Source organism: Maniola jurtina, chromosome 17 (genome assembly GCF_905333055.1).
Source record: "Maniola jurtina chromosome 17, ilManJurt1.1, whole genome shotgun sequence".
Taxonomy (NCBI): Eukaryota; Metazoa; Arthropoda; class Insecta; order Lepidoptera; family Nymphalidae; genus Maniola; species Maniola jurtina.
This window is the reverse complement of record NC_060045.1, coordinates 3,158,598-3,180,962: the sequence shown is the minus strand read 5'-3', so window position 1 is coordinate 3,180,962 and position 22,365 is coordinate 3,158,598.

The window sequence follows — 22,365 nt, the reverse complement described above, 5'->3', positions numbered from 1 at the left end:
CAGACTCGCTAGCAAGATGATGCAGCCTAAGATGAAGCGCGCTTGCCTACAAGTTGCCTATTCACTCTTGACTTGAAGGTACCCATATTATTATAGTTGGAAGGGAAAACTGATGCTGGAAGGGCGTTCCACATCCTGGCGGTTCGGATTAGAAAAGAGGAAGCAAATCGCTTCGTACGTGTTCGAGGAATTTCGACTACGTATGGTTGCAGACCTTGACGATGCCTGGCAGTACGACGGTGGAAAGGTGAAGGAGGAACCAAGTCATAGAGTTCTTGTGCACACTCTCCGAAAGGTAGACAATAGGTATGAATTAAATAATGGAAAAGCTTTGTTTTAACCAAATGGAATGGGGTAGCTAATAACAAACTTTTAGATCGTCTCACATAGACCACGGTCCATGATCAATGTAAGTTCCAAGCATGTTCCAGGGTTTTTTTTTTCTTAGCGCTTTAAATTAAAACTTGTCAAGTGGCTAAAATGGGAAGTTTGACTAAGTAGTCCTAATCCTAACTTAATATTATAAATGTGAAGGTGTGTCCGGCTGTCTGTCTGCTATCTTTTAACGGCCCCTTTGTTCCATGACAAACATAGACACAGAAACCCGAATCCCGGAGACGGGCATAGGCTTTTTATCCCGGAAAATTTATCAGTTCCCACGGGATTTCAAAAATCCTAAATCGACGTGGGTGAAGCCGCGGGTATCATCTAGTATTATAAAAACTTTAAATATCTAACTTGAAAATTAATGATTTGAAAAGCAAGCTCAATTATAGATACTATCACTGGAATTCATAGTCAAGATAAAGGCTTTTTTAGAGGATGATTCACACGACATAGTAATAATATGTCATATTCAACCTGTATATGCAATGCATTAAGAGGGGTCTCTCCGTCACTCGCTCCATACAAACGTAGTTCCAATTTCATTTGAATATTAAGCAACCAAAGTCCATGAAATTTTGCAGACATATTCTAGAAACTAATATCTATGCCTGTGGTTTTCTAGATTTCCGTTAAAATATTCGGTTTCAAAGTTACGCGGTCTCAAAAATTACATACAAATCTTTGAGCCCCTGTAATTTTACAACTACGTATTTAAAAAAAATCTAAAACACCACAGGCACAGATTGGTTGCTTAATATTCAAATGACATGGGAATTACGATTGTATGGAATAAGTGACGGAGAGAGTCCTGTTAAGGTTCAATATGACATAGTATGTGACAATAATGTGGTCTGCATAGTCCTCTAAAGAATCCCCTATCTTGACTATGAATTCCAGTATAAGTTATGTCGGTATAAATAGACGAAATAAATAAATAATTTATGAAAAAAACGAAGCCAAAGTTGTACTCATTAAGACGGGCCCCACATTAGATAATGAACGTTGACGTCCCGGTAATTACAGGGAACACGGAAAAATCTAATCTTGCACCCACACACACGCAATCGGCAAGAAGTTCGCACACACTGACACGTGCCTAATAAATTAAGAATCCCCCTACAATATATGCGATGGCTGTATTGTAAAGTCTTAAAAATGAGAGGACGGAGGAATCTTTTAAAGGGTAGGACTTAAGTGGGGGCCCCCTGTCCTTACACCCCCCTGGGGGGGTTCGCGCAAACGCGTTTTACGGCCGACTGCTTTCGCATTGTCCGTTGTTTTGGTTCAATATTCCGATGACGATAAAGGTGGGTTAAGTGTTATTTTACGGAATTAATTCCGTTATATCGGGTTTTTTGGGATGGGCCGTGTTGGTCTTTTAAGTGGGCCGGGGAGTCTTATCGTGAGATTGCTTATTAAGTATAACCACTTAAAAAATGTTACTTACTTAAGTATTGAGTTTGTACCTATACATTTTTCAATTCAATTCAATTTCATTCAATTTTTGGTTAGTTTAAAAAAAATACTACGTAGGTATACATAGTATTTTATTAAAAGATACGAAATCTAAAAATGTAAGTACATGTAGTAATGATATTAACTAATAGGTAGGTAAGTATGAAAACTTACATTTTCAACATGTTAATTTAATATAATCATTACCATTACCTCATTTTTAAGATAAAAATATTTTTTGTTACGACTGTAAAAAAACTTCTTATAAACTCTTTTATTGCATGAATTAGAGATACAGTGAAAACTCTAATTTTCCGGGATTAACAGTAAATTGAATCCGTCTGTAGAATGTAAGCTACCTAGATAAGTGTCCGCCGAAAACACGCTGAGGTAACAGACAGACATACACACTTTTGTATTTATAATATTAGCTATGGATTGAGTAGAACACTGCTAACAAAGTAAAATACAGTTACATTACAAACACGCACTCAATTAAAACAATTTGTCATTGAATAATAAAAAAAGTAAATTCGTGACGTGGTCCTTTGAGCCGGATACCGGATACCCCGCAATAATTCACTAAAACGCTGTAAATTCAAAAGTTTCCTACGAAGACCGTTACCCGTGCATTGCCGTAAAACCTGAAACATTAGATCGCTAATATTTACGTACCATCATTGTCACGCACGCTGAATTGCGATTCCATTATAGAACTACGCTATAACATAATTAATTTACGACCTTAAAAACAAGAAGCCATACAATTTTATACCTTATGCTAAAAAAAAATAAGGTCGATGCTAAATTTTCGAAGGTGCACAGTTTTTTTGCAAGCGGGCAGGTTCATAATGACATTTATTAGAAGTCGTATTACATGACAATAATTAAAATCCATGCACGAACTCCTGTACCACACCGTGCCTCGCACGTGACGGTTTAGCATATTATTAGGTTACAAATTATTGGGTAGACGGACATCGATATACTAGAAACCTAGATTAAAAGTTACTGTCTGCAAACATTAGATGAGGTAAGTACAGCAATCTATTTTTTCGCAGACACAAATTTTTTACTATATTAAGTATAATAACGAAAGCTGTTCGTAAAATTATTATTAGAAAATGCGGCCTATTTTCATTGTTCAGAATTATTCAAATGCGAAAGTGACGTCATCGATAAGTATCTATATGTGGCAAACACTCCAGAGACACCTAATTAATCAGCTTTTTTGGTAATTTTTTCTTCTTCTTAGAACGTTTGCGTTAGTTGACTAAGGTGTGATTAAAATTGATATTTAACAAGCAAATATAATATTGCGACAATCAGAACGTATGGTGAATGATTGGCTATGATTTAGATGCATAATTATAATATTAGATATATAATTTTAAAAAATGACATCTTTTCTATAATGATAAAGAGGTAAAATAACTCGTAGTTTGTTAACTTGTACGTATAGGTAATTTCCGAAACTAATGATCCGATTGTCTTTAAGCGATAGCCATCATTAGGTAGGTATATCCCCTAGTGATACTTACAGGCTATAATAAAATTACACCACACGCACGTACGAAGTTGCGGGGAAAAGCTATATTTTGTAAAATGCGTATCTTTGATTCTTATATCAATGTTAATGGATGAAAAAACATTCCAAATATGCAATGGGTCGTTTTCGCCGCATTTGCGGTTTCGTGGTGATATCATACGCTGTGTCGCTGAAACTTGCATGAATTTACTGAAAACTTGGAAACTCCGCTTATTTCTTGTTAGGGCTTTGAGCTTACTGACAGGGGTATCGAGGTTGAGATATTGCGCCTCAATCCATTTTTAACCCCCAACCCAAAAAGAGGGGTGTTATAAGTTTGACGTGTGTATCTGTGTATCTGTCTGTGGCATCGTAGCTCCTAAACTAATGAACCGATTTTAATTTAGTTTTGTTTTGTTGATCGAGAGTGTTCTTAGCTATAATCCAAGAAAATCGGTTCAGCCGTTTGAAAGTTATCTGCTCTTTTCTAGTTACTGTAACCTTCACTTGTCGGGGGTGTTATAAATTTTTAATTTACACTTGTCCATATAAAGGTATTGTCAGATATGTTTTTTTTTGTGTAGTTGGAGGGCTTCGACTGTTATTGCAGCACAAGATATTCAGTCCCGTAAAAAATTTAATACAAAGTCTATTTGGAGTTCAAATTAACAACATTATATTTTAAAGTGCGCGTTGGATTCCGATTAAGGACATCATAACATTTTAATAGGCCGTAGCTAGTTAAAACTTTACTTACCAAATAGCCACCAAGCGGATGACCAATTTAGCGTTCTGGTACGATGCCACTTACAGTTAAAGGCCCTAAGTCGTTTAGCAACTTAATGATCATATTTGCGTGGCACGGTTATGCACATGCGTTAGGTGTGTGTGGCGTGATTATAGAAAAAGGTCACTTATGTTTTTGATGTAATAGTTTCGAGGAATCGCTACTCGAATTCTGAGGCTGATCGTACATAGAAACCTATTAGGGGTTTGGCAAGAAGAAGAATACCTAAGGGAACCGCACGGGTCTGAAATAAGGCCATAACAGACGCAGCACGATTTTTTTTGCTAACACCAACACATAGGTACCTAATGCTACTTATGACTATGATATGATACCTAGTTGCAGAGTACCTAAAATATAACTCTTTCTTTTGGCTTTGCCGCAGTCGGGTAAAAATAAGAGAGTTTTAAAGTCCGTAACTTACCTATCTGATTTGGTTACACTCTATCTTTTAATGTGAATTCTTGATCGCGCAACGTCGAACACCCGTCCAAAAGAGTTAAAGTCTATCAACAAATTTAAATTACCCCAAAAAAGTACCAATAAAAATCACCCGTCAAGGAAACTGCCCTGACACTCCCCGATGGGCTGCCATAAACCAAAAGTGACGGGCTTAATGCGATCTCTCCTCTAATTATAACGGAAATTCCCAAAAATTCCTCCGACGCGCCTCCCACTTTAACCCATTAACGGAACTTTTCCAAAACTCACAATTTTCCCAAACTGTTGTTTGTCAAATCGCGACTTGGGTCATAGATTATTTTATTACACAAGAAAGTCTTCTCGCCAACATAAACTAAACTGATTTACATTAGCACCAGCCACAATAGAAGCTCGTACAAACCTAAACTAATAGCGCATAATCACCATTGCCTTCATGTGAATACCGCTAAGAATCTGACACCTTGTACCTGTGATGCAATCGACGTAGTTGACAAGCACACCTATCTTGGGCTTGTCATCGACAGTCGACTTAACTGGACAGACCACGTAAACCATGTATGTGACAGGCTTAGAGGGATTTTAGCTAAATTTTCGCTAATAAAATCTAAAATACCATACAAAACTCTCTTATTACTGTACATATCTTTGGCTGAATCAGTTATATCATATGGGTTGTCAAGCTACGGGAGAACATACAAAACTCACCTGGATAAAATATTTGCACTTCAAATACGCATCCTAAAGCAAATAGTTCCAAATAAAATCAAATTAGCTCATAAAGATGATTACCGTAAACTATTTGCTTTCTGCAAAATAATACCAGTACATGAAAAAACAGAACTGACATTATTACTTGAACAATATTTTAATGAAAACTTAAGGAAAGTGCAGACCCCATATTCAGCTCGAAGAATTGACAACCCTAAACTCCTCTTACCTAAATATAACAACTTATATGGAAAAAGAAGATTGAATTACGTCATACCTAACTTAATTAATCAGCTCCCTAAGTCATTAACCGACGTAATAAATCAAAAAAATATAAAAGTTAAATTAAAGGAATACTACCAACAAATTATAATTTCGAAGTATAATAATTAAACTGTATATTATGCAGTTTAATTATTGTACCTATTTAATTTTGTAAATAACGTGCCATAATTATCAAAATATTGAATTTAGAAATAAATATCTACTTGCTACTACAACTAACACTTACTAATAATATTAATATCTTAATTCACTAATAATACTAACAACTAAACTTACTTATAATACTTATAACTTGCAAATAATAATACTAACAACTTAACTTACCACTAACATATACTAATATCAAGCAATATTTAGCATCATAATTGATAGTTGAATTACTTGACCTAAACATTGCACTTACACAAAACAAAATCATCCTGTACCAAAGTTATAAATCACACACGAAGTAGTGTTAGTAAGATATCATATTACATGAAGTAGTGTGAGTGAGCGTCAACTGGTTTTACCACGTCTTACGCTATTTGCACCATCCTACCTACCAACGTTTTTTTTATCTACCTACACATATTCATAATTCTTATTGATAACCCATATTTAGCCTAATGTTGTTAGTTTATAAGTTTAGTAGTAAGTACTAGTAGAAATTGTTATATTAGATTAAATTATTGTTACGTGCACTACACATTGTCGACGACACCTATAACAGGTGTGCGGAAAAACTGATCAAGTTTATGTACACACCTGTTTTGTAAAATTTGTAAAAATTTGTTCCTAAATAAATAAATTATTATTATTATTATTATTATTATAAAGTTATAGTGCCTCTATGCTTTGATAACTGGATTTTGGGGCGGAAAAGTGTACGTACTCGTACCTACTGCAAATATAATATCGCCATTTATCACGACTTTTATGACAACAAAACGAAATACTTACCTTATTAGGTTATTCTTTACTTTTGCAAATGAGTAGGTAGGTAAGTATATGAATTGGTTTTTTTTTGGTATTTTCTAAATGTGTTGTGAGAATAAATAAACTAAGATATAAATCTACGTTAAAGGATTTGAAAAAAAAAATCTACGTTATTTTGCTATATATTTAAGCATTACGTAAATAGTACTTATAATGATGCAAATCTTTTTTTCATCCTTTCGGATGCTTGACGCTAGATTTATTACTATAAAGAAGTACCTTCAAAATATTAGGTATAAGTAAATGTTATTTTCCAGCTTAAAATCGTAAAGCCTCACAGAGTCATGCTAACCTAAGGCACACAATATTAAAAAGGAACATCTTAACTACTCTTTGAATAGAAAATCCCAAACTTTTCGCGAAAAAATCTTCCTACAATTCACGCGTCAGCGAAACTTTTTTCAACCGAGATAACGTAAATCTAGAACTCATAGGACCTTGGTGCAAGTAATTTTGAACTTTATAAAACCGACTTTAAGGTGTTCTTTAGGTTCAAATTTTAATGGTGTTGGCATAGGGTTGTTTGGTGATAAGATAGGCTTGTAATTGAGAGAGTGACTGATGAATGCAAGCGACGATTTGCATAATGATCCTAATGGTAGGCGATGGTTCTGTATGCTTATAAGTTTTAGTATGTAGAGAACATAATAGGTAGTGTTTATATAAGGTCCTATCAAAATACCTGTTTCAATCTTTAGTAGATATTTTACGCCGTGTTTGCAGTAGCGTTCTAGAATACAGTCTTACTTTTGAAGTACCTAGTTGAGAGTAACTCAGATTTTTTCTATTTCGATCAAACCTCACTTCCGGCAAATGTAGCTGCTAAACAGAACAGCAGTTTTAAAGTCGCCATATTTGTTACTGTCCATAGAAAAAGAAGCTGTGCTCATTGAAATATATAAATTTCGCATTGAAGGATTACAATGCTGTTTTGAAGATCTTTTATAGAGGTGGTGCCAAGCAGGTAGTTAGTGTCATAGATAAAGAGGTCTACTTTTTTAACACAATATTATGAGATTATGATAAAAAAATCAAAAATGCTATCCCGCCTATAGTTAACTTCAACCGCGTGTAAAGGTTATTAGAGATTTTTAAAATTAGGTATTTTCATTTAAGTGCTACGTTAAAAATTCAATACAATTAATTACATTATGTTGCGAAGTTTTCGATGAATAGAAAATAATACAGATGAAAGACACGAACAGTAGGTAGGTAGATACTAATTTTAGCTAAATAGATTTTTTATAATGTTATTCATATAACTCAGTACAAAACACAAAACATAAACAATAAGGGCGAGTACACACGCGGCGTACCACGTGCACATGTTGGAGACAGACATGACTAAGACAGATTATCTCGAGTCCTTGAGCCTACTAATGTGGGGACGGACTATTTTTCTTATTTTTACGACACCGATTTTTTTTTATGACACCACGCGTTGGTTGCTTGAGTCTATGAAATATAACTACTAGAAAATATCCACGACGGATGGTCTACGTGGATTTAAGTTTTCAAAAATCTCGTTGAAACTATAACTTTTTCGGGATAATGTTCGTTTTTGCGATGCAAGGTTTTTAAAGCTCTAATGTGGCAGAACTACTATAATGTCTCTTTTATATTAGAGCATAAATAATTAAATTACTATGATTAAAATGTGATTAATATTTCCAAAGCTTTCTCCATATTTGGGAGCATCCCCTTCAACGATTGTCGTAGACACGCGTGTTCTATCACACAATCTCCTCCTTCACCATCTTATATATGTTTTCACCTTTATTTAATACTTATCGAAGGATTTTGAACTGTATGAAACAAAAAATAAGGGTTCATTTAAGTTGAAGATATCACTGGTAACCCAATTAAGAACGAATAAATTTTGTGAACACCGCAAGAATGTATAAAGTTTAAATTATTGCCATATGTGTATTTTTAACCCCCGACCCAAAAAGAGGGGTGTTATAAGTTTGATGTATGTATCTGTGTATCTGTCTGTGGCATTGTAGCTCCTAAACTAATGAACCGATTTTAATTTAGTTTTTTTCTTTGAAAGGTGGCTTGATCGAGAGTGTTCTTAGCTATAATCAAAGAAAATCGGTTCAGCCGTTTGAAAGTTATCAGCTCTTTTCTAGTTACTGTAGCCTTCACTTGTCGGGGTGTCATAAATTTTTAATTTAGGTACACTTGTTATAAAGAAATGCTTGAAAGATGTTTAAGAGACTATGGGTGGCTTTGTTGGTGCCTAATAATGATTAATAAGTTGAATCCACATTAATGGATAGTTGCAAGGAACCGATAGGTCCAGGCGGCACAACACCGTTGCGTATAAGTATTCCTACAAGAGATCTATGCCTAACTGAGTACTTCTATTGATTGATAACTATGATGACGATACATCATGTTTATTTGCTGTTAAATATCATCCCTCCACCATAGCAACCATTATTAACACAATTATTAAAAGAACAAGTGTAAATTAAAAATTTATAACACACCCGACAAGTGAAGGTTACAGTAACTAGAAAAGATCTTGATAACTTTCAAACGGCTGAACCGATTTTCTTGGATTATAGCTAAGAACACTCTCGATCAAGCCACTTTTCAAACAAAAAAACTAAATTAAAATCCGTTCATTACTTTAGGAGCTACGATGCCACAGACAGATACACACGCCAAACTTATAACACCCCTCTTTTTGGGTCGGGGGTTAAAAATATGACCTACCTTCTATATAAATGTATACAAAGCCTGAAAGTCAAATTACAACCGCATACAAAACATCGCAAAAGACGTACTAAAGCACCAAAAGAAACTTAAAGGCCAGTGGTAACAAATCTTTTATGTAAAGCGTCGGTCCCACTGCCGACGGTCCATAGTTCTGCGTACTTTCCGCGTTCTGCATTCAAAACTGACCAACCAGACAAATTATTTAGGTATTGAGACCATTCCAATAGTTGTTTTTAACAATCTTCGTCGATTTATGGATGTGTAGAGAACATTAAATTCAGACTAGATACAGAAGCGGTAAACGACGCGAGCTTGTTGTAAATATCTAGGCGAACATCAGTACGCTCGGGTTATTGTAAAAAATGTTACGTTGCTTTATATGCTCTTCCAATTAATTCTGTATGAGTAAATTTTTAAACAGTCGTATTGAAGATAGCAAATACCATTACTATTTACCTTTCTTAGAATCCTGTGGTTGAGATCAATATATTATCGCATAGATACAGTGAACGCAGAACTCAGAACTCTAATCGAGACCGTTATCTATGGAAAAGACGCCCAAAGGTCCAAGCGAGGCACGGGAAAATCCGTGCGACCAATTATTTTTTGCCCCTGGAAATACGAGAAATTGAAATCGTTTAGTAGAGAGGTATAGAAAAAGCTTTGCGCATCTTCAAAGGTGGGTTCCAACCCTTTACTGGCGGGTGTTAGGGGGGTAGGGGGGTACGCACAGTAATATAGAAAACTTGTGTTAGCCCAGTTCCGAGTCTTTGTAACATCATTTCGGCAGCCGGTGTAGGCGGATTGAGAATTGTTGATGCTATTGCTTAATTTTCTTTGTTCTACAAAATAATATATTCATTACTTATTTAAAGAAAAGTGTAATGATTGATTGAATCGACAAAATTGCAATAAGATTGATTCTGAGTATTCTTATCTTCATTTCCAGTTTGAAAAAACGCAGTTGCAATGGGCGATCTATATTATTGAAAGGTAAGTAAGTATATAAAAAAAAGATTTACACATCTTCAAGAGCGGAATCCAATCCAAAAACAATAGTTGTTTATATAAGTTGGTTTAATAGAATGTATTTTTGATTAAATTACATTCTCACTTGTCTCATATTAGAAATATTATAGTTTAGAATTATTATTAATATTAATAGGGATCAAAATTTCTAAAAATGAATTAACTTCAAATGATGTACCTACCTACCTACTTGATTTAAGAATCATATTATTATTAAGTCTGAGAACTTTTGAGAACTAGGGTCCTACATTTTACGTCATTTTATATCTATTTTGAATTCACTACAGAGTTTTGCATGTAAATAATTAATTTGAAACTTTTTAAGAATAGCAAATAGCATAAGATGAGAATAACTTTAGGTATACAATATACATACTGTCTCTTGCAAACTAAATATATTTATTTACTCGCAATAAATAATAGCAAAGGATTAGCAAGCTGAAGTGGCAATGGGCAGGTCGTGTCTGTCGTAGAACCGACGGCCGATGGGGCAGAAGTGTTCTGGAGTGGAGACCGCGTACGGGCAAGCGCGGTGTAGGACGACCTCCTGCCCGCTGGACCGAAGACCTGAACAAGGTGGCGGGGAGAGGGTGGATGAGGAAGGCGGAGGACCGTGTTTGGAGGCGCGTTCTTGGAAAGGCCTATGTCCAGCAGTGGACGCATACAGGGTGATGGATGGATGGATAGATGACTCGCAATAATTACAAAATAATAAAAAGTATCAAAACGTCTTCATCCACAGTGAGCTTTATAATTTAAGAAGAAGAAACAGGCCATAAGAAATAAATGTAAAGAAGGAGAAGAAACGTTCGGAGCCCGAAAGGGTTAAAAAGGGGTGCGAAATGCCCCCACCTGTGTGTTATACGACTGTCGACTTGGAATACGTAATAAACGCATTTCGAAGAATTAATGTCTGTTTGTAAACTTTTTGGCTTTAGAATTAGCTAGATTTTTATTAGCTTTAGACAAGTGATTGATATATTACTTAATCAATACCTATAACTACCTATAATAATGTTCTGTTGTATAAAGTGAAAAATAATTAAATAAACATAGATACCTATTGTATATTTTTGAAAGATTTGCTTTAATTACTCCAAGTTCTAAGAGTAAACCTTGTGATAGATACTTCTATCGACATCGTACGACTGCAACAAGTCAATGGGGAGTGTTTAAAAATCACCTGTCTTTCGGCTTTCAAACAGCTTCTTAACCGCTGCGCTATTAAGGCTCTAATTTAGTATTTAAAAAAGGGGCATGTTATATTTTCTTAGCGACAAGATTAAAATTCTGTTCTAGTGTTATCATTATACGATATGAAGACTACGTGGACAGACGACATCAAACTATGGGAGCCGCTGGAAGTACCTACAAGAGATCTTTGTCCAGCAGTGGTCATCATGGTATCGGTTGACGACGACGAATGCCAACAGATAATTACCATAGGTACCTACAGGCACCTACTCAAATAAAAAGTGCTGAATAGAAAAAGTCAGCAAAAAAATGTTAATAAATTTCAAGGAGTGAAAACCACGCGGCGAGCTTATATCACTTCTGTCAATGTTGTAGTGCCCTTGATTGTGGTAGTGAATTTTTGCTTACGGAATAAATCGTAAGCATGTACCTATTTAGAGCGGTCCCAGAGACCCTTTGTTTCATTAGAGGGTTAGAATTTCTCTCAAATTGTTTTTACGACGAGTATTGATTACTTTGGAGTCCTGATTTAAAATGGCGTTGCCAAAAATTAATTAGGTGATTGGTTTAATTTGCTTATTAAATGATAATTGTTGAAATTAGTGATAATTATTTAATACCAAAAAACCGGTTGATTGCGAGTCGGGTCTGCTCATCTAGTGAGGGTCTTCCACCACCTTGGGACTTGGGACCTCAACGTTCAGTTTTTAGGGTTCAGTACCTCAAAAAGAAAAACGGAACCCATATAGGATGACTTTGTTGTCTGTCTGTCCGTCTGTCTGTCCGTCCGTCTGTCGGTCGTGTCTGTCAAGAAACCTATAAGGTACTTCCCATTGACCTAGAATCATGAAATTTGGCAGGTATGTAGGTCTTATAGCACAAGTACAGGAATAAATCTGAAAACCGCAAGTGGTTACGTCATTAAAAAAAATAAAATTAAAATGTGTTTCAATTTTCAAAATAAGATAACTATACCAAGTGGGGTATGATATCAAAGGGCTTTACCTGTACATCCTAAAACAGATTTTTATTTGTTTTTATGTATAATAGTTTTTGATTTATCGTGCAAAATGTTGGAAAAAATACCCGAGTACGGAACCCTCAGTGCGTGAGTTTGACTCGCACTTGGTCAATTTTTTTTTAATTATAGAGCAGTAGCTTGATAGAACTAGACTTTGGTTTCAAATAGGTCTTCTTTAAAATTATATACCTAAATATTTAATTCCCCACTTCCTTCTTAAGGTCGTCAGTCCAGGAAGATGGGCGGGGAAGGCGGGGGACCCTATGTGGTGGAGTGCTCTTGGGATGTCCAGCTGTGGATGATCCTATTTGTCACTGCTTGGGAAAAATTTCAATTAAAAAAACTTATACTTAAATACAGCGTGAGAACAAACCCTTTGTATTATTATGAGTCTAAAGTTTCTAATAAAACTTTGAGTTTGCTGATTGCTTTGTTGCGATTCACAACATAGTTAGGCATTTTCGAAAAACAATATCTCAATGGCAAATAAGGCGTAGGTATATTAGAAATGGAGTAGGTTCGATGCTCGGCCGATTTGTTTTGATAACTCAACTACTGAGATCCTAAAACATAGCCTATTTTATTCAATCTCACTCAATCAAAACTCTTTTTATTAACTTTGTTAATAATATTAACTAGGTCATCAGAAAAAAACCTCGTCCAATAAAATGTAGACGAAAATAATAAGGTCAGAACTTAATCCTTTGTCTCCCACAGAACCCGTTCCCTAATCGTCCCAATGACAACACAAAAAAAAAAGAAGATAAACTCAAGTATCTAATCGAAATTCAATACCAATTAAAATGGTCCATTTCCCCCCCACTTCCCCAAGTTGTCACTGGCTCTCAAGATAGTATTTAAATTAAGGAATAAGGAATATTCTCATTGAGTCGTCCCAAGCGTCTCATTTAAATTAAGCTTTTTGAAAAAGTCTCATATCTTCTTTACCCGAGGCGCACCGGTACATCAAAGGGGGTGGGTTGGGTAACGGGGTAAGGTATTTTTCTTGGAGGGGAGGCGGGGGCAAAAATGCGTAGCGACTCACACATTTGTGCGTGGGTAAATACGGACGCACACAGTGACGCTAGGTTGTATGTAAAACACTTTAAGAAGCGACGAAGAAATGCGAGAAGCTTAGCGGCTACAGGGTGTTCCTGGTTGAGGAAAGTAATTAACGTTTTTACGATTTTTTACAATGTTTTAATTAGATGTCGGTGAGTTTTCGAATACTTGAATTTTCTCCTTTGGATTGTGATTTGTAGTTTGTACTAGCCGATGCCCGCGACTTCGCCCGCGTGGATTTAGGTTTTTCGAAATCCCGTGGGAACTCATTAATTTTCCGGGATGAAAAGTAGCCTATGTGCTAATCCAGGATATTATATTTACTATCTCAATTCCAAACAGCCAAATCCGTCCAGTAGTTTTTGCGTGAAGGAGTAACAAACACACACACACACACACACACACACACACATACACACAAACTTTCGCCTTTATAGTATTAGTCTGATTATTTATTTTGACGTCGCCATTTTAGCACCTTGGGACCCCAACGTCTATCGTTTTTAGGGTTGCGTACCTCAAAAGGAAAACGGAACCATTATAGAATCACTTCGTTGTCTGCCTGTCCGTCTGTCTGTCCGTCAGTGCGCGAGTCTGACTCGCACTTAGCCGGTTTTTTTAAACTATGTGCCCAAAATAAATTAAATAAAGTTAATTGCAAATATACTGGTTACGTATCTAGAGCATCCTGTATTAGGGGTAAAAGCGAAAGGGTTGAAGGCGATCGCCTCCCGCGGGGGTGTCCACCGCCTTCTTACAAGCTTTTTCCAGTGGGGGCATAGAGTAGGCGCGGGGTAGACGCTGTGGTGGATTTTCTTAATAATATTTTGTTTCTGATAAATTGCTTCTCTGCTATACGTACCTATACGTATACATCGTGCGTACTCATAGACACAAATAAACTCATCAAAAATGGCAGAACTGACAAGATTTGACCCTGCGTCTCCCTTGGATTTCGTGCCTCCAGAGCTTTTGACTACTAGGCCACAGTAAAGTTCCTCTCACTGACCGTACCGAAAGTTTTGATAAGTAATGTATTTCTTATTTAGTACTAAGCGACTGGTAAAATAAATCCTATATCATGACTTTTTGCTATGAAAAAATACAGAACGGTATGGTGGGAGGCCGTGGTTGCCACCATACGATGCCGTGTAGAAACCAAAGTGAAAACTTTTATACCCCTTCTAGGTCAGCCGCCTTCCATCTTAGACTGTATCGTCATTTAACACCAGGTGAAATTGTAATTGAAAGGAGTAAAAGAAGGTAATCTCTCCATCCCAGTTAAATCCATCTCATATACCTACCCAACTTCTGTCCTCACAGGGGCTGTCGCCAAAAATGTTGTATTAGCGTCTCTCGGGCCGCGGGGGACGGGCGGGGGTGTACGGACAGACATACGAAGTGACCCTAAGGGTTCCTTTTTCCTTTTGAAGCACTTTTGAACCATAAAAAACTGCCAAACCTCTTCGACGTTAACCCACTATCATCTTAAACATCATAATCACTTACCATCAGGGGAGATCGCACTCAAAGGCTAACTTGTAATCTATAAAAAAACACAAAATTACGTGAGAATCCCGAACGATCTAAATACCAAATGTTTTTCTATGAAGAAATGCAGAAAGCTATACTTAGACAGAGTTTATGCTTAGAAATTTTTATCCCTCCATTCCAGTTAAATCCATCCCATACACCCGCTTCTGTCCGCACGGGGGCTGTCGTCAAGAATGTTGTATTAGCGCCTCTCGGGGCGCGGGGGGCGGGCAGGGGTGTAATTGCAAAATAAAATTAGCCGGAACGGGTACGTGCTCAATTTGCGCCTCCCAGCACTGATTTGTTTTCATCTGGCTACGACTCTGCTCTGTACATCTTAGCTTATATATTGTCGATCGGATCAGCGCGAGCCATATTGTTTTTACAACGCTTAGCCTTTGTTGGCACGTATACTATGCAAAAGCGACCGATATAGCTCAAAGGATTAGTAAGCTGAAGTGGCAATGGGCAGGCCATGTCTGTCGCAGAACCGACGGCCGTTGGGGCAGACGTGTTCTGGAGTGGAGACCGCGTACCGGTAAGCGCAGTGTGGGATGACCTCCAGCCCGCTGGACCGATGACCTGAAGAATGTAGCGGGGAGCGATGAGGAAGGCGGAGGATCGCGTTTGGTGGCGCGCTCTTGAAAGGCCTATGTCCAGCTGTGGACGCTTACAGGCTGATGGATTGGATTGGATTGGATACTATGCAAGGCCCCTGGCGCAGTGGTGAATGCTGTGGTCCGGTTACCACTCTGCCAGCAAAGCTGCGCTACCAAGTGATTTGGAGTTCGTCACTTTGCGCTTCTCAGCACTGACGAAATATTGATGGTGGTAGATGCATGTGACGTACCTACTTGTAAAAGTTTGATTGAATCCATACTAATATTATAAATGCGAAAGTATGTCTGTCTGTCTGTCTGTCTGTTACCTTTTCACGACCCAACAGTTTAACCTTTTTTGATGAAATTTGGTACGGGGTTAACTTCCATCCCGGGGACAGACATACCTAGGCTACTTTTTGTCCCGGAAAATGAAAGGGTTACCTCGGGATTCTTAAAGGCTCATGCGTTTATCCGATTTTTATGGAATTTGGTACATAGGTAGTTTACGTCCCGGAAATTGACATAGGCAACTTTTATCCCGGAAAAGCAAGGAGTTCCCACGGGATTAAAAAACCTAAATCCACGCAGACGAAGTCGCGGGCTATTTTTTACTAGAGGATTCTAGTAAAAAATATTTTTATTTATTTATTTATTTAGTGTTATAGTGTTATTTATTTACTATACCAAAAGCTATTAATAAACTATAAATTACACTATCTGAGGTTTGAACCGTGGCCCTTTGTAAAATACACGCAGCACTCGTACCGCGTAGCCATCACGGCTCGACGGCTTCCGTGAAATTAGGTCAATGCAGGTCAATGACATAGACGTAGATGTCTATAGGAAGACAGCTATTCAGTTTTCCCTCAAAGGACTATAGGTACTGTATTGGAGCTAAATGAAACTATGCTAAAAGGTGATATCTAGGTCCTTTGGGAGTTGGGCACTGAAATTGACATATACAAGTAGGTAAGTACACTGGAATAGGTGTGCCATAGTAAATAACAGTTATTTTTTGCGCCGTTTAATTAAAATTAACAAATTGTACAAATGGTCTTCGTGTTAACACTATGTTGATAGATTTCTCATCATTTAGTTCCGAGTACGCTCACAATGACGCTAACTGCTTCTATTAGCGCATAAAATCAAAATCAAAATCAAAACATTTTATTTGCTTAAATGCGGGTTAAATAGTAATTACAATTTTATATTAGTATCACCACATTTGCCATGGAAATGGCGTGCAAATTACGTACATACATGAATCATTACAAGTTACCGTCACTCAAGTAATGGCAAATAAGTAATGGCAAAAACCAAGTTGCTTCAAAAACAGGTCGGCAATCGCAGTTCCAGCGTGTATTAGTTTGGTCAGTTTATTTAGGTCACTCATCCACAGCACGATAAAGTTATAGGTAAGTACGGTAAGACTTGATCGAAGTAAAAATGGCAGAACTCATTTAGAATAATAAAAAGTTTTCTTTTAAACAGAAAAAAATGTATTGTACAAAACTTTCAGTTTAGCAAAGATAGTATTCGAGGGCGCGCATTGAAAACAGATTTCCACTAGTTAGTTGACAGGAATAAGCGGCGTTCCCTCGGGCTGTGAAAAAATCCCGCGATTCCGTTCGCGGTGCCTGAAAATAACCGGTCAAGCGCGAGTCGGACTCGCACTCGGAGGGTTCCGTACCGTTTACACTAAATAGAAAATAATAATTTTGATTTATTTGTGATAGGTCCATGTACTTTTTTGATTATTTACATTTGTATTACTTTTGACCACAAATTCAAAATTTTATTGTGCTAAGTACCTATAAGACATCACTACCTGCCAAATTTAATGATTCTAGGCCAAGTAAGTATCCTATATAATATTTATAGGTATAAGTAGTAAGTAGTTTTGATTCCCTTGTGGGGTCTTGACAGACACGATAGACAGACAGACAGATAGATAGGCAGACAGACAGGACTAAACTGACTGACAGATATACACACAGACAGACAACGAAGAAGTATAAGGGTCTCTTTTTCCTCTTGAGATACGGAACTCCGAAAAAAGGCCCGAAAGTTTCAGGACCGGTCTGCGGAGTCAATGGCTTTTTTATTTTCCCCCGTTTCTTCCCGTTTCCGGTTGAACTTTTCCCAAGTTTTATTTTGAGGAAGTTCCACGAGTGTCAGTTTGGCGTTCGCCCGCAATTTTCCGCGACTCGCGCCGATAATTGCGGCCGCAGGTGGGCGGCTTTTTTTTATTTTCTTCTCCACTTCACTGTTTAATTTGCGGGGATATTACTATTTTCTAGTATATTTTTTTCGTCGATTACAAGTTAGCTCCTCTCAGCGATCTTACCTGATGGTGCAGTCTAACTTAGAATGAGGTTAATGAAACAGCCATAGGTACCCCACCTATGGCTGTTTCATTAACCTCATACCCCTGATCGGGCATTATACCGGGCTAAATCGCTTGGTGGCAAGGCTTTGGCGGCAGGATGGGAAACTAATCACGGCCTATTGCTGAAGCTCCCAACCAAACCAGACTAGAGACCATTTGTAAATTGCCCTGCTTGGAATGGAACCAGGGACCTTATAAGACTACAGCACTCATCACTGCGCCTGATGGGTGGTCGTCAACAAACCAGACCGGAGAAGATTTGGAAATTGCTCTGCTGGGAATTGAACCCGGGACCTCCCACTTATTACAGCCCTCACCACTGCGCCTTAGGTCGTCAAAAATGTCTAGTAGGTACGGCTCGGCTGGTGTTATGTAGTATGTAATGTGTCAGGTTGCTCCTCCCATCGATGTGTGGCACGCGTGTACGCCTACCGCGGCGGACGCCCATCGAGCATGTGCGGCACATAATATGTGCCCTAGTTCCGTGACAGTGGTTCATGTGTGACGTACACATGGGCGTGCGTCCACTGCGCATGTCGGGGCGTGGCCTCCCCGCCGTGAACGTTCACGTCACGTTACTGCTGTGTGCGCAACGTGACAGCTATTTATTCAGCAAGCGACTAACGATAAATGAGTTATCATTTATTTTTACTCCAAAAAGGAAGGGTAAGGGGAGGCGGGCTTGGGCTTCGGGCTTGTAATTAATGGCGAAATTGGCTATTCCGAGTATTCTGGAGTCGGTAATGAGGTGAGATTGAGATTAAAACTCGGGTAGATGAGCTCGTGAAGGATTAAGCGCGGAAAAATGGACCGGCATAGGCCGCGCTACGCCGCCCGGATACATTATGTATGATTTCCTTTTTCGCTCGAGTTTTAACGTAAGCTTTGCATTAAGTCAAAGTCCCAAGATTTATTATGATCTCAGAATGTTTTGCAACATATCTACGTAGCTGGTCGTGTTTATACAGGTTTCTTGTTTTGACGGAGTTATCTTAATGGGGTTGCCGGGAATAGCTGCCTTTGAATATGTATGACAGAGTTAATTTCTTATTTTGTTTACGTTACGTACCTAGGTACTTAGTTACCTAATAGCCTACGTCACAAGTTCGATAGTACTATAGCCATAACTGTGGATAGTAGGTACCTACCTACAGTTAGTACCTAGTGCATTAGGTGAATCTATATTTTGTACGAGCTAATGCCTGCGACTTCGTCCGTGGACAACGCTTTAAAACCCCTATTTTATCTCCTCAGGGTTTGAACTTTCAAAAATCCTTTTTTAGCGGATGCCTACGTTATAGCTACTTAGTCTGCATCTGCATGCTAAATTTCAGTCCGATCAGTCCAGTTAGTAAGTAAGCTTAGTTTGAGCTGTGCGTAGATCAGTCAGTCAGTTACTTAGTCAGTCAGCTTTTCCTTTTACTTAAGTAGGATGTAGATTCATAATGCCACACTAAATTTTAATAACGTGAGCTTGGTACTTACTTGTATCGTACTTCCTTAGATACCTACTTGTCTTTTTCATTTTTTGCGTGCCTGGGATGGAAGACTGGACCCGCGAAATTGGAGGCTGAAGTCACTAGCTATCTCCGTTCATCATCATTATCACCATCGTCAACCAGTAGACGTCCACTGACTTAGGTCTTAGAACTTAGGTCTCTTGTAGGGATTTCCACAGGCCACGGTCTTGGACTTCCTGAATCCAACGGCTCCCTGCGACTCGTTTGATATCGTTTGTCTAGCAAAGTAGTATAGGGTCCTCCAACGCTGCATTTTTCGGTACAAGGTCGCACTTTGGGAATCTTGGGACCCCAACGTGTATCGGTTTTTGAAACTGTGTACCCTGCCCATTGCCACTTCAGCTTCGCAACCCGTTGAGCTGTGTCGGTTACTCTGGTTCTCCTACAGATCTCTCACTTCTGATTTGATCACGTACTATAGAGAAACTCCAATCATAGGTAGGTACCTATTGTCCTCGTAAGAAAGCTTGGAGTCACTCAACGGGTGATTGAGAAAGGTTTGCTTGGATTTTCTCCGTGATAATATTGCTCATGCAAAGTCAAAGGACCATAATATACCTACTTAATCATATTTTTCTAACGAATATCCTTATTGGAAATCGTGCGTAAGACCTATTTTAATACTTAAATATAGGTAACTACCTACATATTTTAGAGATGCCCCAAAGAAGTTAAAGGTAGGTATCTACGATACCTATTATTTATTTAAGCAAATGGTAAGCAACTAGGTTCCTGAAACCTGTTCTAAAGGAATGAGTCGACGCAAAGTATATCAATATCAGTCAATCGCTTATCAATGCAACATCGTGTCATATATTCGAGCAAACTAATGAGCTGTGACATGTTTGACAAATTGTTGGCCCAACACAATGGTATCATATGTGAACATTTTAATTAATTAAAGTGACATTATGATAATGCATCACGCTATGTTTCTGTGTACTTATTTGTTAATGTCAGAGAAGCTTGTTCACCTTTGCAGGCACTCTGAGTAATGTATAAAAGTCGTTTCAATAAACTGATTTGATAAACCATTGAAACGGACATACCTATTATTATTACCTATACACGTGTACATACAATAGTATGCCATGCAAATTGTTATTTTTTATGCCGATTTGAATTGAAGCGCTCCACCGAGTGTATGAAAATAAAATTGACACTTCGTGTCAAATTGTCTTCGTGTTGACACTATGTTGACATTATATCGTACAATAATCGTGAATCATTAAAATGCCCATATAGGTATGTTTTCATCTGCATTGACACAGTGTGGGCCACCTCTCTGCTAAAGACTTGTACAGCAAGCTTGACCTGAAAAGTTAAATGAATTATCATCAATAAATTATGTATCCAAATTCACCCAAATTGTTAGTTATACTATAGTTATAATATATAAGATACACACAACATCTCATGATAATCCTTAACTTTGATTTATCTGATGCTGATGTAACCACAAATTCACTGTTTTCGGATTTTTTCCTTTATTTGTGCTATAAGTGCTATGCATTTGGTTCCGAGTACGCACACAATATGACGCTCATTACTGGATATTGTCAGCGCGAAAATGGCGAAAATCACACTGTTTCAAAATTAAAAGGTCGGCCATCGCAGGTCCAGCGTACTTTTATTGGCAGAGGTCGGTGTGATAAAGAGTGAGTAGTTTATTATGAAAGTTGTCACATAAAAGCATCAGATAAGCGAGTGTTATACCTATCAGTCAATACTTTATCAGTGAGACATCTTGTCATAACACATTCGAACAAATTAATGAGCTTGTAACATGTTGACAAATTGCTCAGTTGATACAATAGGTTGATCAAGTGATCATGTGTGAAATTGAGACAATGTATAATTGTGTATCCCTGACTTACTTTTGCAACCTTTAATATTTATATCTATAGATATATTTGACTAGCTGACGCTCACGACTTCATCCGCGTGGATTTAGTTACTATTATATCCCGTTTAGGTGCATCGTTTTTTTTTTCGGAGATAAAAAGTAGCCTAAATGTCAGTTTCCAGGTCTACATCCATCCAAAAATCAAGTCGATCTGTTGCTAAATTGCGGCGTGCTTGAAGGATAAACAAATAAACTTACAAACAGACATACTTTCGTATTTATATTAATGAGTAGCTAGGTAAGTAGATTAGTAGTGATATTCGAGATAATTATTTAGACTTTAATGAGGTTTTTCCACATTATCATGTTGAGGTCCGTTATTATTATTTAACAGTTTTTAGACTATAGTTTACATAATTACCCAAATTCATTATGTTGATAATAAACTTCAATTCGCAGTCGATTTGCAGTCCTTTTGGCTAGAATCTAAAAAAAAGACAGGCAAAAGCCTGTATTATTTTGATTGAAAATGAGCTGACTTCAAACAAATGAGTCTTGATCCACATGAGCGATATGATCTCGAACGGTCGCTTATCGGCGCGACATCTTATGAGCTGTGACGTATTATCCTCACTCGCCCAATGCGGTGTGACATGCTTGACAAATTGATACAGTGCCATCGTTCCGGTAATGGGGAGAACGACATATTAAATTGAAATTAGAGTTGTTTGAGTTTGGAGGCTTTAGTTTCTGCTAGCGGCTAGCCTTACCAGTAAATATCGCTGTGACGTAATCACCGAATGCGGTGTGACATGCTTGACAATTTGATACAGTGCCATCGTTCCGGTAATGGGGAGAGCGACATATTAAATT